Source organism: Lissotriton helveticus, chromosome 2_2 (assembly GCF_964261635.1).
Source record: "Lissotriton helveticus chromosome 2_2, aLisHel1.1, whole genome shotgun sequence".
NCBI classification, from domain to species: Eukaryota; Metazoa; Chordata; class Amphibia; order Caudata; family Salamandridae; genus Lissotriton; species Lissotriton helveticus.
The window spans coordinates 337,225,108-337,242,318 of NC_136060.1; positions in this window are offsets into that span (position 1 = coordinate 337,225,108).

Sequence of the window (17,211 nt, forward strand, 5' to 3'; positions counted from 1 at the left end):
GAGGTTTAGTTGGGTCAGTTCGTTTCAGAATTGGCAATACAGGGCTATTACACACATTTCCACGAGTTTCTTCAACAACACCTTTTCCAATGAGATCATGAACAATTGCTAACAGCGCTCGTTCGCCTTCAAGAGAAATACGATATTGAGGTAAACGCGGTAATCGCGCATTTGGTTTCAATTGAATCACATAGGGTGGAATGTCTAACAGGCCCACGTCATTGGGACCTGTGGCCCATAAGGACGCAGGGAGGGAACTCAATTCCGATGGGAATTTATCAACCGATAAATACATGGGAGAGATCACTCTCCGTCCCAATGTAAACTCCACTCCTTCGGGGGAACAATACAATGTTGCATATAATCGTTTCAACAAATCCAGACCCAAAAGATTTTCACCACAACCTGTAGATAGAATCAGTGGAGCGGTTAGCTCACGAGGTCCAATCATAAGAGGCAAAGGATTAGAGACTGGGTTACTAACAGGGGCGCCAGAGAATCCAACGGAAACATTCGTTAAGCCAGACAAAGGTGCGCCAGGGAGTTTTGAATGCATGATGGAACTTTTCATCGCACCAGTGTCTAACAGAAAAGGCTCAACTACACCCGATGTAGTCACTGCAACGTAAGGCCCACTCTGATCGACCGGAACTGACACTACTCTCTCTCTTTGTCGTTGGCTATCCTAGTAATGATCATTTACAACAGTTTCATGCTCTATGTAATAATCATCCACATTATACTGTGTAGATCGAACTGACCCCGCATTTCGCTGGTCAAAACAATTATTTGCGTCTGATTGATTTTGATAACGATCACTCTGATTGTGAGATGAACCACGACCTCTACCACGTGGTGCCTGTTGGGGACCACCGCCACGATTTCCTCGTGTCGACACACCATTTAGACGGTCTCGTAATGCAAGACAATCATATTTTAGGTGTCCCTCTTTCCTACAATATGCGCACTGATTATACCCAAGTGAAGATCTGTAATCAAAGTTGTCAGAGCGCGGCTGTGTTCTATCGAGCTGTGCTCGTGGTCGATACTGCTGTTGCGATTCATTTTGGTTTGATCGTGGAGGGTATGCTTGCTGCAACAAAACCTTCGTTTTGAGCTCCTTAGTTTTCTTTTCTACACGATCACTTTCTTCCTTTTCCCTATTCTCATAATACTGAGCCGTTGCTAGTATTTGCGCAGGGGTTGAAACTGCCCAAGCACTCTCTGAATTCTTCAATTTGTTGCTCAGTTCAGGCAACAAATTCGACACGAATTTGTCAACGAATAACCGCTGGCCTCCCTCAGCGCCCATGTCCTGGCCGCTGTGGTCGACAAACGCTTCCTCAAACCTTGTAAAGAAATCTGAGACGCTCTCGTCTTTCTTCTGCTTACAAGCTGATAACTTATCCCAGTTCACCTTCATCGCTGGCATGAGAGTTTTCATGAGCGTAATGATTTTCTGAGGCAAATCCAAAATCAACTGTTCAGGTTTAGCCCCACCGACTTGTAATGCATCAGCTGCTAGCAGTGCAGCCCAATCACCCCCTAATTCAGCTGCGTGATCGGCTTGACGAATTTTAGCCCAAACTGGTTGCGGTACCACATTGCCAAACAACATGTCGATGTCGGCAATATTCATAATAGAAGCTTCTATCAGTTGTGATAACTCCTTATAATAACCAGCCGGATTTTTACGCGGATCGGGTAAGGATTGCTTCACTTGCAAAACTTCCGATCGTTTCCATGGAAGATGTATCCACACTCTTCGAAAATGCGGTAGCACCGCAGGGTTAGCTTGCGGATCTCCAGGCACCCACAGTGGCGGGACTTCTCTCATAGGATACTGACCAGGAACTGCTTTCCAGTTCTCAGTGGTATCATCTAATGACACCCGAGAATGTGCTGTGGATCTGAATGCTAATAAGCGTTCCACTGCACGTCGTACATCGTCTCCTATAATCGTACCGTTCGAAAAGTGACTTTGAAGTTCAATTATGTCGGACGGTACATCATCTACATCATTATTGTACCACTCTTCCCTCAAAAAGTTACACATCTCCTCAAATACGAATCTCTGCGTAGGCTCATTAAACTGAGAAAACGTATCAAAGACTACACGTGGAGTGTAATTAGCAGGATGTCTTATCCACCTATGTGCCATTGTTACTAACGTCTCTTTCTCCCTACCACTAGGGATCTGACTCCGTCTCTGAGGAGTGTCAGATGAATCAGACGAAAATAACGGACCAGAAAGAGGTGAATAAAGGGTAGCAACAGAGTTAGGAACACGCTTACGAACAGAAGGGGAAAGAAAAACAGGGGCAACAACACTAGAGGTGAAGGAAGGCATAGTAGGAACGGACAAGATAGTTGGAGTAGCAGAAACAACAGTCTGCGAAGGTACAGGTACAGGAGCAGTAGGAACGAGGACAGGTGGTGAAACAAACGTAGGGTTAACAGCAGGCTGGCCCGCAGCCGCTGGAGCAACAAGAGGAACAACAGGAGGTACTACAGGAGCAACTACAAGAGCAGTAGCACCCTGTACATAAGGAGGTGGTGATTTCATCAAATATGACAGCAAGGAATCCTCCTTCAAATCTTCTTCTTTCTTTTCTAATTTATTCGGTAAAACTGGGTAACATTTATCTATTTTCATGTGATGTAACCTAGTAGCGATTTCCATGTCTTTTTCTTCTTTGTCTTGTCTACATTCTTTTATAGCTTGCATTATCGGAACGAACTCTTGTTTTTGATCCTTTTTAAGTTGTTTGATTTCTTTCTGCTTGGCCTCTTTACGCCATATCCGAAAGGAATCAAACATAGCTGGCCTAGCTTTCTTTAAAAATAATTTAGCCTCAAGATTATCTAAAATCGAAAGTTCAAAAGTACCATGTGGTGGCCATCTAAGGTCACCGTCTTTCTTTGTATAGCGGATCCAGTAATCATTATATATTATAGGACCCACCCCATGTCGACTATAAAGATCATGTATCGGAGTTCCAACTGGAGGTATCGGACATGAGTCCTCCAACCGGGAATCCATTGCGCAACATTTGAAAATATGAAACAAATCACTATGGCTAGGCATCGTGCACACTAACCTAGTATCAAACTTCAAGGATTACCGAAGCAATGAAACCTCGTGTAAGTCAAAACCCTCGGTTTTTGGCAATTGCAACTGTCAAATAATACTAAGAACCAATACTAAGAACCACAAATGCAATGGAACCATGCAATACAACAAAGCCTTAAGGCTATCACAAAGCTCGGAGAGCTAACCACAAAGCCTGAGGAGGCTATTACAAAGCTCAGTGAGCTATTACAACAAAGCCTTAAAGGCTAACCACAAAGCTTTCAAAAAGCTAGAACAACCACTAAGGACTGGGAGTGACCCACAAATACTTAACTCAGAACTTCAATGGCGTCACCAGGAAGGCCCGTCTGTCGTCTCGCTTGTACATAAGGTCTACGCCGGGCGTCGAAGACAGGTCGACAGTCAGGGCATCGGTCCGTCGCAGCCGTCAGGAGGCGGGAATCTTCGCAGGGAAAAACTTCGGGCCACTTATTTCGACAACAGGATCGATGAAGCGGGGTGCACCTTCCCTCGGAGATTTCACACGAAGTTCCTCACGATCATCAGGCTTTGGACCGGTACCGCTGAAGTCGCCCCACGTTGGGCGCCAACTGAAGGACTGGACTTTTAACAGTACCAGCGGTGCCAGGGAACAACACCTATAACCTTCATGGGATACCTGTTTCGGCGCACAAACTACAGAGACACGGGACACTTCCTTCGGCGTCAAAGATTCAAGGTTTATTACTGCAGGGAACACAGAAGTCACGGCAAGTACAACACGTGCAACTTGGGGAGACTGCTTCAAATTGGTTCTGTGGATCGCTCCTTTTATACAAAATTAACTCATAGGACAACATGGTACACAAAAGTTTACAACCTGGTTCCCATAATTATCCCCCAGAGGGGTCGCTTTGGTCACTTTGGTACACATAAGGTCCGGAACATAAGTGCGGAAACATTTGGCGGTTCCCAACTGTAAAAACCCATCTTCCCAACATTAGTGAATTCCAATCGGCAGTAAAACAGATCGAAATAGGGACAAAGACAGGTGCAGAGGAAGGTGGAGACAGTGGGGGGATTGAAAAGGGTGTAAAAGGGGAGGTATCGGGAAACACGAGATACAGGCATCAAAGGGACGTGCCTAATGAGATGCACGGCTGAGACAATAAACCGGCACGGCAAGATGAGCCTCAAGCGGGGCCATCTGCCTTACAGTATCATCCCCCTCATCGTAAAAGATATTTACAAAGAACATGTGTCTTCCAAAAATATCTTGAGAGTCCCAAGGTAACGAAGCGGTCAGTGTCCGTTCGCTGGCTACTTGAGGGCAAGAGACAAAATGGATGCCGTACCTAAGATGGAACCCGTGGGTACAGATGAAAAACCCACATATCAAACGAACGGTTTAAGTTAGCACAGCGAAACTGCGCACACTTACTAAACTCGTCATTTGCGGTTCTTAGATACCAGACTCGACCATATTCGTGCGAGTCGAAAACATCACTTACAATTTTCACGGAACCTCACACTAAGGGGCATATTATGAACACAGCCAATAAAATTATTGCAGTTTTTATTGGCAGAAAACTGTTGCAAAAGTGGTTTTAGCGGCAGTTTTCTGCCGCAAAAGCGGCTTTAGCGATACATTTCTGCCGATAAAAGCTGCAAAACTTTTATTGCCTATGTTGATGATATGGCTCTATGTTATTTACATTTCTTTGCTGTTTCAATTAATCTTTTTCTGTTATTTTTTCTTTTCTGTTTTCTGTTTTTTCTCTCTGTTATTCCACATGTTTTAATCTTATTTTGAACATTCACTCACATTCTCCAAGAAACTCTTCTTTGTTATTGTTCTACTCTCTTTTTTTTCTTTCACTTCCTTATCTATTTTGTTTTTCACAATTATACCCTCTTCCATCTTTTCTTCGGTAAATAGATCTATTAAACAGTATCTCTGGTTTACTCCCTATAGCTGTCTTTCTTTTAACATTACTCTCTGTTTACTTCCCTTATACTTACTCTTCTTTTTTTTATTTTTTGGTTCGCTCCCGGTTCGCGAACCGGGAAGCGAACGGGGAAGCGAACTAAAAGAAATAGAGCTTGCCAGAGTGCTAAACATTCTAGCAATTTTTTTTTGAAAGGGGAGATAGTTCTGAAAAGAACTTTTTTTTTAATGTTTTTGTTGTTTTATATTTTTTTTTTTTTTCTGAACATTTTTTTGTTTTTTTTGTATTTTTTGAACAGTTTTATGTTTTTTTTTGTTTTTGATGGAGGGGAAACAACAAAAAACAGGCATTGAAAAGGGCTCAACGGGAGCAAAAAAAAAATTACTGTCTGGGGCGGTTAGGGCAATTGTGATTTTCATAAGCTAGGTTGATTAAGGTAATGCTCATGTTACCACATGACAGCAATGCACCGCAATACAAACAGGTAAATTTGATATGAGCAAAGTTCTCCTGAATGTTTGGCACAGTTTCCCGTGCCTCTGCTCCTGTCAACGATATCTGTGATGTTGACCTGGCCACAGGAGTTGTTGTTGGGTTATCCTGCATGTCACGCATCTCTGCCTGGCTGTAGTTCAATGGATGCCACCTGTTCATGTGACGATGCATGGTATAGTTACCGAAACTATACTTTTTATCAGTGCCTCTAGATAACTGGTCTTTACAAATGAGGCAGGTGACATACCTAGCATTTACTTTCTTCTGCCCTCGAGGGAGTGAAAAAAAAAGCCAAATAAAACTGGCTTTCCGATGGGAAACCCGGGGCACCTCTTGTAAGAACTGTGGTCCTTCTGTCTCCTCTTCCTCTAGTTCATCCTCTTCCTCCTCTGTGTTGCTGATGAACTGGGGAGGTGGTCCTCTCTTCCCATGAGGAGGTGGAGGTGGTGGTGGTGGGGGTGCACCAGCTGAAGCAACTAATGAAGCCATTGCTCAACTATCAAAAAAGGTCTTCCTCTCACAAAGATGAAAGTCAGAGTGAGGAAAGAAGGAGGGCTTTTCATCATTTGGGAAAAACAATAGTTCTAAACCAATGAAAAGTGTTATTTTTAGGTCACCTGACCTAGCCTTACATCATTATGAAACCAAAAGTGAAATGAAGCAATGAAAAGTTTTATTAACAAGTCACATGACCTCTTACGCTTAAGTTACGCGCTGCGGAACGCGCCCCGGATCGCTTCCGGGTCGCTGCGCTTCGCGCCTCAGTTCGCGCTCCGGAGCACTTCCGGGTGCGCTAACGCGGCGCGTCATAAGACGCATTACGCGGCAACGCGATACGTCGCGCTTTCGCGACGCGCCGCGGATCGCTTCCGGGGAGCTGCGCTTCGCGTCTCAGTTCGCGTACCGGAGCACTTCCGGGTGCGCTAACGCGGCGTGTCATAAGACGCATTACGCGACAACGTGATACGTCGCGCTTCCGCGACGCGTCACGATGTTGATTTCTAACGCGGCAGTTGCGCAAACGGAACGTTTACCGGTTCACGGACTGGGTCGCGGCATCAAGATGAGCTAACGGGAAGCTTCCCGGTTCGCGAACCGGGAGCGAAGAAAAAATAATATAAAAAAATATATATATTTTTGGATTTAAAGAAGAATACATTTTACAGCTACAGATATTAGCTTTTAAAAAACCAATGAAATTCACTGAAAAAACCATAGGTTATAGACCATATATAGTTAGGAATTAGCATTTACAAAACCTTGAAAATTCACTGAAAAAACCATAGGTTATAGACCATATATAGTTAGGAATTAGCATTTAAAAAACCTTATTTTACTCGCACAAAACCATTGAAATTCCATATATAGTTAGTTGTACTAACTATATATCGCGCACCCGCAATCCACTGCTGATCATGTCACATATTACATCATTCATGACATGGTCAGTGACATCACTGATGACATCACTGATGACATCTCAAATGACATCACTGATGACATCACTGATGACATCACTGATGACATCTCAAATGACATCACTGATGACATCACTGATGACAACATCCAGTGACTGTATGTTTCTGTAAAGTTAAAATGTCTTACATATTGAAGAATGAGTGGATGTATAAGTGTCTGAACAAAGGATTTAGTAGGTGCATGACTGACTGTATGAGTGAGTGATTAAATGTGTCTCACTGAGTGCATGGGTTAGTGACTAAACTGTCTTAATTAGTGCATCATTATGTCTGTTGTTCTGTAAACTGCTGCATGTGTTGATCAGTAGCTATATGATTAACTATATGGGTTATTGATTGGTTGCCCAAGTATTTGTATGTGAGACTGAGAGTGTTTATGGGTGGCTGGGAGGTGTATGACTCTCTGCATAGATGTGTGAGCAGTTGATTCACTAGGTGTATGGGTTCAAAAGTGCATGTGGAAACATCTGTATGGGCGGTTGACTGTGTGCATGAGTGCATTGGTGAGTGAATGGATATCTCAGTGCTACATGTCAAAGTAAGTACATATGTAAAACACAGTACATGTGAGAGTTGACATATATAAATAACTGTGCATAAGAGCCAGTGAATGTGTGAGTGGCTGTATGGATCATTGTGAACTTGTATCCAGGATTGTATAAGTGAGTAAATATGTGTTAGTATATGTTTCAATAAGTAAGGTGTGTATAACTGTATAGTTGAGGAAATGGAGGTGTGATTGATTCTTTGCATGACTGACTAGGTGTGTGAGTAACTCCATGGATGAGTGACAGTCTGTGAGTGTCTGTTTTCACTGAGTGTATCTAAGGTTATATTAGAGTCTGAAGAGGTTCATTGTATTATCACATGAATGATGTCATCAGTGATGTGATCAGTAATGTCAAATGAGATGTCATCAGTGATGTCATCAGTGATGTCATTTGAGATGTCATCAGTGATGTCATTTGAGATGTCATCAGTGATGTCATCAGTGATGTCATCAGTGATGTCATTTGAGATGTCATCAGTGATGTCATCAGTGATGTCATTTGAGATGTCATCAGTGATGTCACTGACCATGTCATGAATGATGTAATATGTGACATGATCAGCAGTGGATTGCGGGTGCGCGATATATAGTTAGTACAACTAACTATACATGGAATTTCAATGGTTTTGTGTGAGTAAAATAAGGTTTTTTAAATGCTAATTCCTAACTATAGATGGTCTATAACCTATGGTTTTTTCAGTGAATTTTCAAGGTTTTGTAAATGCTAATTCCTAACTATATATGGTCTATAACCTATGGTTTTTTCAGTGAATATATATATATTTATATATATATATTACCTACTGGCAATAGCCAGTAGGTATATATAGTTAGGACCTAGCTACCATAGGAAATCCGCAACATTCTATTGGGAATAACTTTGGCGCCGGTTGAGGAATTTGCGTGTAATTTTCCAAAATTTTAGCCAGCTCTGCTGCGCTCCTTCCCTGAAAGTTTCGGGGGGATTCGTGAAGTGAGGGCTGAGAAAAAAGGGGGGTCCCAAAACGTGTTTTCCCCATGTTAATTTCCATAGGACGTTCTGACAAGGCTACAGCCCGAACCGCTGAACGGAATTACACCAAACTTGGCAAAATTGTAGGGACTGGTACGCAGAAGTGCCTTTGATATATTTGGTGAAAATTGCTCCAGTGGTTTGTATGAAAATTAACTTCAAAAACACATATATATCTGGGCGGAGCCTAACCACACATCTCATCGTGAGATCTGATTGGCTGTCAGCACTTCATCCAAGAAGTGTTGGCAGCCATCTTGGAACCAATATACATGATAGCACCTCATTAAAAAGCATTGTAGTTAATGGAGGGTTTTAGGACTTTAGTTACATTATAAATCATTTGTTGATGGTACCACGTGACAATCACATACACCTTTTCATACACTAGTAAAATCTTTCATCACTCTTTATAAAATAAAGAGTATCATATTTGAATCCATTGTTACAGCAATACAAGTATCTAAAAACCCACTCAGTGATTTTAGATGTATACACACATCTAATCACTTACCTGTAGATTCACTCATACATGCTGTCAATGAACAATAGAACACTATCAAAAATACTTATACACCTAAATCGGCATTACACACCAGCACACATCCTATTCACATATGAAGTCATCCTACTCACTTATGCAAACAATGGATCATACTTACATATTTACTTAGCTACACACTTATACAAACACAACTTCATCTATTCATTTAGATAGTAAGTCATACTTAGTGAATTATAAAATCATTATTACAAGTATAAAGTTATCCATACAGTCACTCACACAATCATTGAGTCTTATGTATACTTATTAATATACAACAACTGACACATACACTGCCTTTTATTTTTCTAGTTTGTTGGACATGTACCATTGAGAAATATATTTGCTCATCACCACACCCATAAAGATATTCACTCACCCAAACAACTGTTAGAACATGTAGTTTTAACTTCATATATCCAGTGAATCAACTATTCACACATCTTTGGGCATTCACACACCCCCCACCGAAACACACACACATTCACTCTCCCATACAGATACTCAGTTAACTAATCAATAACTAATACAGACTTTCACATAGCTAGTAACCAACTAGAGAACCAGTTTACACAACAACTGACAAAGTGATACAGATATTCAAACAGTTTAGTCACTATCCACTATATTTAGTGAGACACTATAAATTGGTCAAGTAAACAGTCAATTACACTGCTACTAAATCCTCCATCCAAATATTTATTTTTATATATCCACTCATTCTTCAATGCAAATTGCTATATATATAATGCATATTTAAATAAAGAAGCAAACCACATTCACTGGATGATGTCATCAGTGATGTCATCAGTGATGTCATTTGAGATGTCATCAGTGATGTCACTGACCATGTCATGAATGATGTAATATGTGACATCATCAGCAGTGGATTGCGGGTGCGCGAAATATAGTTAGTACAACTAACTATATAGGAGCAATTTCATTGGTTTTGTATGAGTGAAATGTCCAGCTAACTATAACACCCCTAAAACTTATAGTTTTTTGAGTGAATTTTAAAGGTTTTTTAAATGCTAATTCCTAACTATATAAGGCCTGAAACCTATGTTTTTTTCAGTGAATATATATATATATATATATACACGTTAGCCGAAACGCGTCATCCTGCCCGACATCTCGCACTATTTATAATTAAATAAAGTCACTGCAGCCAGCAGTGTATGCTGATTTTGGAGTCCTAGTCTTTCTCCGTTTGGTGGTTACAGGCGCCGGAGCGGTAATTGGATATATATATATATATATATTCACTGAAAAAACCATAGGTTATAGACCATATATAGTTAGGAATTTGCATTTACAAAACCTTGAAAATTCACTGAAAAAACCATAGGTTAGAGACCATATATAGTTAGCTGGACATTTTATTGACATAAAACCAATGAAATTCCATATATAGTTAGTTGCACTAACTATATATCGCGCACCCGCAATCCACTGCTGATGATGTCACATATTACATCATTCATGACATGGTCAGTGACATCACTGATGACATCACTGATGACATCTCAAATGACATCACTGATGACATCACTGATGACATCTCAAATGACATCACTGATGACATCATCTAGTGTCTGTGTGTTTTTGTAAAGTTTAAATATGTTTTACATATTGAAGAATGAGTGGATGTATGGAAGACTGAGTGTGTGTGTGGCTGGTTGGGAGGTGTGTGACTCTGTGCATATCAATGTGTACTTGTATCAGTGATTGTATAAGAGAGTAAGTATGTGTTAGTATATGTGTGAAAAGTATGGTGTTCTGTGTTTAACTGTATAGATGAGGAAATCGAAGTGTGATTGATTCTACACAGGACTGACTAGGTGTATGAGTGCATATGATAGTGTTGTAATAATGAGTGACTGTATGTATGAGTGATTGTATGGGTGAATGAGTGAATGTGTGTGTAGACGTAGGAATCAGTGAGTGCGTATGTAGTAACTGGTATTGGTGTGTCATGATGTCATCAGTGATGTCATTTGAGATGTCATCAGTGATGTCATTTGAGATGTCATCAGTGATGTCATCAGTGATGTCACTGAAGTATGGTGTTCTGTGTTTAACTGTATAGATGAGGAAATGGAAGTGTGATTGATTCTTTACAGGACTGACTAGGTGTGTGAGTAACTCCATGGATGAGTGGCAGTGTGTGAGTGTCTGCATAGGTGCATAGGTGTATGAGGGCATATGATAGTGTTGTAATAATGAGTGACTGTATGTATGAGTGATTGTATGGGTGAATGAGTGAATGTGTGTGTAGACGTAGGAATCAGTGAGTGCGTATGTAGTAACTGGGATTGGTGTGTCATGATGTCATCAGTGATGTCATTTGAGATGTCATCAGTGATGTCATCAGTGATGTCATTTGAGATGTCATCAGTGATGTCATCAGTGATGTCACTGACCATGTCATGAATGATGTAATATGTGACATCATCAGCAGTGGATTGCGGGTGCGCGATATATAGTTAGTGCAACTAACTATATATGGAATTTCATTGGTTTTATGTCAATAAAATGTCCAGCTAACTATATATGGTCTCTAACCTATGGTTTTTTCAGTGAATTTTCAAGGTTTTGTAAATGCAAATTCCTAACTATATATGGTCTATAACCTATGGTTTTTTCAGTGAATTTCATTGGTTTTTTAAAAGCTTATATCTATAGCTGTAAAATATATTCTTTATTACGTGACGTATCACGTAGCCACGTGAGACGCCTCATGACGCGTCGCATAACCGTGACGTATCGGCTCTGCAGCGCAAACAAAACCCGTAACGTAAGCGTGCCGGAGCACGCTTACAGATATATATTTTTTTTTTAACCTTAATTAGACAAAATCCACACGTGCACATATCTTGAGGCCTTGCAAAGGCACATCAAACAAGCAGTCCCTACAATTTTGCCAAGTTTGCTGGAAATCTATTCCCTTAATTTTTTTTTACTGTTTCTCTTGGTTTTCCCCTTGTTACGCTTACCGGGACGCTACCCGGTACGCGAACCGGACGCTCCAAAAACACAAGATGGCGGACTCCCGTTATGCTGCCGGTTAGCTGCCCGGTTCGCGTACCGGGAAGCGCCTCTACCGCGAAAAATCGCGGGGGACTTTAATATCCCCCTCATCAATCCTAGGGGGTCAAGATGGGTTTACCTTGCCCCCTTTCCTTCATTTCCCCCTTCTTTTTTCACCACATCTTGTCTCTCGAACCTACCAAGAGACAAGATGGCGGCCGCTCCGGACTGTTTACAATGTTGACAGCTACGCTGCCGGTTAGCTGCCCGTTGAGCTGCCCGGTGAGCTGCCCGGTGAGCTGCCCGGTGAGCTGCCCGGTTCGCGTACCGGGACGCGCCTCTACGGCGTAAAATCGCCCAAAATTTTTTTTTGCCCCGCGGGGCACTTTAATATCCCCCTCATCAATCCTAGGGGGTCAGGAGTGGTCTACCTTGCCCCCTTTCCTTCATTTCCCCCTTCGTTTTTCACCACATCTTGTCTCTCGATCGTACCGAGAGACAAGATGGCGGCCGCTCCGGACTGTTTAGAATGTTGACAGACACCGGAGAGACAATCAGCTTCGCTTCGCGAAGTTCCGTTACGCGTCAGGTACGCGAACCGGGGCGCTAACCGGAGCGCTGTCACAGATATATATATTTTTTTAAACGTTAATTTCTCAAAATCCACTGGAGCACATATATTGAGACATAGCAAAGGCACGTCGGGCAAACCATATCTACAATTTTGCCAAGTTTCATGTAAATCTATTCAGTCGTTCGAGCTAAAAGTGAGTCCAACCGCCCTATGGAAAAATGAATGGGAAAAACGCGTTTTGGGACCCCCCTTTTTTCTCGGCCCCCCCTTGACGAAACCCCCCCAAATTTTCAGGGGCTGCTCAGAACCAAAATGTGCCATTTTCCAGAAAATTTCAGCCAATTCCGTCCACAAACGCCAAAGTTATTAGACATAGAATTTTCAGAAATCCCATAGAGAAAAAATCCTAACTATATATACCCAATGGCTATCGCCAGTAGGTAATATACATATATAAACATATATAATCTGCATATCTATATAAATATAAATGCATGCATACATATACATATATGCATACATATGCATGTTATTTACATGAAAGTTTTAAAAACACTAATAAAAGCAAAGCTAAAAAGCCACCTCATTACAAACAGAATGGCTTTAACTTAAACGAGGGCGAGATCTATTGCATTTTCGATGCTTGTTTACTTTGGTTCTATCAAGAAGGCATTCAGATGTGTCACACATTTGCCATAAATTCTGAATGTTAGCACTCTAGTTGCTGATTAGATCACTGTAGTAAAGCTAGTGCTCACCAGGGAAGTCTGCTGCTAATCATGGTTTGCAGCCATTTTCCCGCATTTTTTATCCCGCAGACTTTCAGTCCGCATACCATTATCCCGCAAGGTCATTGACCTCGCATACCATTATCCCGCATTTTTTCAAAACGCATGTGCATTTATCGCGCATGCCTTTACAAAGAATTACGTTTTAAAGGCATGTATGGTAAATGCATTTGCGTTGTGAAAACCACGATGACGAGAGAGGTAAGTGGGTTTGTGTTAATTTTTTCGTGGGTTAGTGATTGTGTAGTGTAGTGTTGTGTTAGTGTAGTGTAGAGTTGTGGTGGTTGTTTAGTGTAGGGTCATGCTGGGGGTAGTGTTTTAGGGTTTAGGGTTGTGTTGTAGTGTTTGCGTAGTGTAGGGTCATGCTGGGGGTAGTGTTTTAGGGTTTAGGGTAGTGTTGTAGTGTTTGCGTAGTGTAGGGTCATGCTGGGGGTAGTGTTTTAGGGTTTAGGGTTGTGTTGTAGTGTTTGCGTAGTGTAGGGTCTTGCTGGGGCTAGTGTTTTAGGGTTTAGGGTAGTGTTGTAGTGTTTGCGTAGTGTAAGGTCATGCTGGGCGTAGTGTTTTAGGGTTTAGGATAGTGTTGTAGTGTTTGCGTAGTGTAGGGTCATGCTGCGGGTAGTGTTTTAGGGTTTTGGGTAGTGTTGTAGTGTTTGCGTAGTGTAGGGTCATGCTGGGGTGTAGTATTTTAGGGTTTAGGGTAGTGTTGTAGTGTTTGCTTAGTGTAGGGTCATGCTGGGGGTAGTGTTTTAGGGTTTTGGGTAGTGTTGTAGTGTTTGCGTAGTGTAGGGTCATGCTGGGGGTAGTGTTTTAGGGTTTTGGGTACTGTTGTAGTGTTTGCGTAGTGTAGGGTCATGCTGGGGTGTAGTGTTTTAGGGTTTTGGGTAGTGTTGTAGTGTTTGCGTAGTGTAGGGTCATGCTGGGGTGTAGTGTTTTAGGGTTTTGGGTAGTGTTGTAGTGTTTGCGTAGTGTAGGGTCATGCTGGGGGTAGTGTTTTAGGGTTTTGGGTAGTGTTGTAGTGTTTGCGTAGTGTAGGGTCATGCTGGGGGTAGTGTTTTAGGGTTTTGGGTAGTGTTGTAGTGTTTGCGTAGTGTAGGGTCATGCTGGGGGGTAGTGTTTTAGGGTTTTGGGTAGTGTTGTAGTGTTTGCGTAGTGTAGGGTCATGCTGGGGGTAGTGTTTTAGGGTTTTGGGTAGTGTTGTAGTGTTTGCGTAGTGTAGGGTCATGCTGGGGGTAGTGTTTTAGGGTTTAGGGTAGTGTTGTAGTGTTTGCGTAGTGTAGGGTCATGCTGGGGGTAGTGTTTTAGGGTTTAGGGTAGTGTTGTAGTGTTTGCGTAGTGTAGGGTCATGCTGGGGGTAGTGTTTTAGGGTTTAGGGTAGTGTTGTAGTGTTTGTGTAGTGTAGTGTCATGCTGGGGGTAGTGTTTTAGGGTTTAGGGTAGTGTTGTAGTGTTTGCGTAGTGTAGGGTCATGCTGGGGGTAGTGTTTTAGGGTTTAGGGTAGTGTTGTATTGTTTGCGTAGTGTAGGGTCATGCTGTGGTGTAGTGTTTTAGGGTTTTGGGTAGTGTTGTAGTGTTTGCGTAGTGTAGGGTCATGCTGGGGGTAGTGTTTTAGGGTTTAGGGTAGTGTTGTAGTGTTTGCGTAGTGTAGGGTCATGCTGGGGGTAGTCTTTTAGGGTTTAGGGTTGTGTTGTAGTGTTTGCGTAGTGTAGGGTCATGCTGGGGGTAGTGTTTTAGGGTTTAGGGTTGTGTTTTAGTGTTTGTGTAGTGTAGGGTCATGCTGGGGGTAGTGTTTTAGGGTTTAGGGTAGTGTTGTAGTGTTTGCGTAGTGTAGGGTCATGCTGGGGTGTAGTGTTTTAGGGTTTTGGGTAGTGTTGTAGTGTTTGCGTAGTGTAGGGTCATGCTGGGGGTAGTGTTTTAGGGTTTAGGGTAGTGTTGTAGTGTTTGTGTAGTGTAGGGTCATGCTGGGGGTAGTGTTTTAGGGTTTAGGGTAGTTTAGTTGTTTAGTGTATGCTAAAGGCATATTCATTCTAAAAGTTTTCGTTATTTTAATTTGCGGCCTAATAGTACATGCGTGATTTTTTTTGCGGACTGTTGGTATGCGGGATTTCGTCATATATTCGCTAATCATAATGTCTATGGCAAAATGAACCCCCTCATTTTGTTCCTTTTTAAATTAAATGTTTTAAGAGTTACCACTTTATTCCAATCAAGATGGCTTCAGGTGTGCCATACCTTTGTAATAAGTAGGACTGTTAGCACTCTAGTTGTTCTGTAGAACACTCTGGGACATTCTGTCATTGGGCTATAGTTGGGCTACATCTGGCTGATATTTGGGCTACATTTGTTTTTTTTGTCTCTGGTGGCCATCTTTGGGCTACATTGGGCTACATTGGGCTACATTGGGCTACATTGGGCTACATTTGGGCTCCAACATATATATAGCCCAATGTAGCCCAATATATATTTTTCAAAGTTAATTTTCTTAAAAACCACTGGAGCCTATATCTTGAGACATAGCAAAGGCACATCGGGCTACCAGTCCCTACAATTTTGCCAAGTTTGGTGTAAATCCATTCAGCCGTTCAGGCTAAAAGTGAGGCCAACCGCCCTATGGAAAATTGCATGGGAAAAACACGTTTTGGGACCCCCCTTTTTTCTCGGCCCCCCCCTTGACGAAACCCTCCCAAATTTTCAGGGGCTGCTCAGAAACAAAATGTTCCATTTTCCTGAAAATTTCAGCCAATTCTGTCCTCAAACGCCAAAGTTATTCGACATAGAATTTTCAAAAATCCCATAGGAAAAAAATCCTAACTATATATACCTACTGGCTATCGCCAGTAGGTAATATATATATATATATATATATATACATATATATATCATATTTAAAAACGTTCAGAAACATACAGTCACTGGTTGAGGTCATCAGTGATGTCACTGACCATGTAATGAATGATGTAATATGTGACGTCATCAGCAGTGCATTGCTGGGGCGTGAGTTATAGTTAGCTCAAATAACTATAACAGCCGCATTTCTCTGGTATATATATATATATATATGTTTGTAAATCTCCCGACACTAAGAACTAATAAAGAACAGACAGACGAAAGAAGTACTACCACAGATTTGAAAGGCAAACTAAAGAAACTGGAGAAACTATTAAGGACTGAAACGACTAAATGGTGGGAGAAACGCTCACTTGAAAAGTATAGAGAAGTGGGCAGAGGACAGAGGGGGTTGAGGGTACTCATAGCACCATCTTTTGAGAACCCCAACCCCCTCATGCTTAAAGAATGGGCAACAAATAATCTGGAGGCATCCATCAATATGATATGCATACTTATCAAGTATGCTGAAATCGACAGGAATGACATTTTAAAGGAAATAGAACAATTAAACAATAAGTTGGATAAGCATGAGAACAAGGATTTCATAAAAAAATACAGAGATAAAATCGATGCCAGATTGGTAAAACATCAAGAGACAATAAGTGCACGCAAACAATACAAATTTGCCCGTGATAAACAGGACTATGAAACTGGCAGGATATTTACATTTGCACGTAAATACGATACCATGAAAAGACAAGCTCTTATACCTAAAACTGCCACACAGACTGCAGGTGATGGACTAGAGGCAGGAATCTCTGAGACAGAATTAAGTTCTACCACAAGCAGTGTTGACTCAGATGATGGTATGGCAGGAGCATCAAATCAGGCTC